This window comes from Periophthalmus magnuspinnatus, chromosome 13, assembly GCF_009829125.3.
Source record: "Periophthalmus magnuspinnatus isolate fPerMag1 chromosome 13, fPerMag1.2.pri, whole genome shotgun sequence".
NCBI lineage: Eukaryota > Metazoa > Chordata > Actinopteri > Gobiiformes > Gobiidae > Periophthalmus > Periophthalmus magnuspinnatus.
The window spans coordinates 10551084-10552906 of record NC_047138.1 but is presented as its reverse complement, the minus strand read 5'-3'; positions in this window follow the sequence as shown (position 1 = coordinate 10552906).

Here is a 1823-nt window from a genome sequence, read left to right as displayed (position 1 = left end):
TTTTATTCTGGTCACTCCTGCCAACAGAATGCAGCCTGTTGCCAGCATAGAGGGAGAGAGTGAGGCGCACGGCAGAGACACCCCCCCAGCCCCTCGTCCAGCAGGATGGAAGTGTCTGCCAAACATTTGCATGGATACAACGCACACTTATCAGACAGACAGGCCATGGAAGAACACAGCATGTCCTGATTATTACCTGCTGTCCATTGGGTTCATTTGCAGCTGGTTGGTTTTCAGCACTCTGGGCAGAGACATTACATCTCACATACATTCTTAAAAGTTTCCAAAAAAATATCATTACAAAGTGACTAAGTGCGTGAATAGAATGAAAATAGCAATGTGGTCTGGCTTCCAGTTGACAGAAGCACGTCTCTTCAGTTTTCGGAGAAAGGAGCGCATACTCTGGTCCATACAGTGATAGCACCATGTAACAAGCCAAAGAAACATCAGCAGACTAGACTGGGATGACAGGCCATGTGAGCACTTGTCCCAGGCTCATAACTAACATCAGGTGCAGAGTGCAGACTGCACCGATCCGGTCTCTGATCGAATGAATTTCGAAGAAGCCACCCCTGAGGAGGCAAGTGTAACAAAAGTGTCATGTGCTTTCCAAAGTATATTTCAGTGAGTGATCTCAGAAGATCACTTCAGTACAGCTGCTTATGGATGGGCTGATAGATAGAACAAGTGTTGATGTGGGAGTTGCATTGAGGATAGTGCATCACTAACAGAACACATCCGCTCCAGGCACCTGTGAGTCCAGACTACTTGGCTCCATCTGCTGCACACACTTAACAAACACCTTGCTGCTGACAAACTTGTCATTGTCCATCTTTTTTATTTTTCCTTGAGACACATTTTTTGATTTGTTGTTGGATTTGTAAACAGAGGAAAGACCAGCAGAGCTTTTTTAAAAGGAGAGTTGGTGCCAATGTAATTAGTCTCGCCGACACAACTCTGACACACCAGGCTGTTGCATGCATGCTAATGGGCTCTGCTTTCCAAGACACACACTATTCTTCATAATAGTGACGCCTGCTATTTGTGTTCATTTAACCTTATTACCTCAGGTCAGCCACACAGAAGTATGTGGTTGACTTCAACTCAAGGTAATATGAATAAACATTTATTTGTAACAAATGTATAGAAATTATCTGGTCAGATACTATGAAAATGCACCTTTCCAGTTTTATCGTAAGTTTACCTCCAAATCAAAATTTAAAAAAATATATTTGTGAACTATAATGCATAATGTTATACCTGTTTTCACCAATGACACACTGGATATACTGCATCCCAAATATTAAGTAAGTGCCCAAGACATTAACAGTTAATCATAAAGAACCCATAAAGCACGCATGAGCTCTGAGTGATTGCAGTAAATGAATAGTTGTGATCTAATGCTCTATTATTCTTCCTGTGTTTGATGTGAGAGCAATGGCTGCGCTGACATGTCTGTTTTGGGAGGCCAAAGTGTACTCTGGACAAGAGTGTGTTTTTCTCCAGTTATTTGTGAGTGGTGCGTCTATTTGAGCTCATGTCTGGAGGGGCTTCCATGGGTTAAGCTGGCCAGTGTTGGGACAAAAATCATTTGTTCGTGGAGGAAGAAGTCATACATAAATAACTTTCTCATTAATCATAACCTTCTTGTTTTTGACAAATGTTTTCTAGATATTTTTTCTAATTACACCATACTGTATATTTATTTTCTGTAGGCTGAACAGTTTTGACGTGGGTACAAGAATTACCACTTCCATCTTCAAGGTCACACAGTTTACAGTAAAAGAAAAACACTTGGTTGCAGCTCCTCCCTTCTCTGAGTG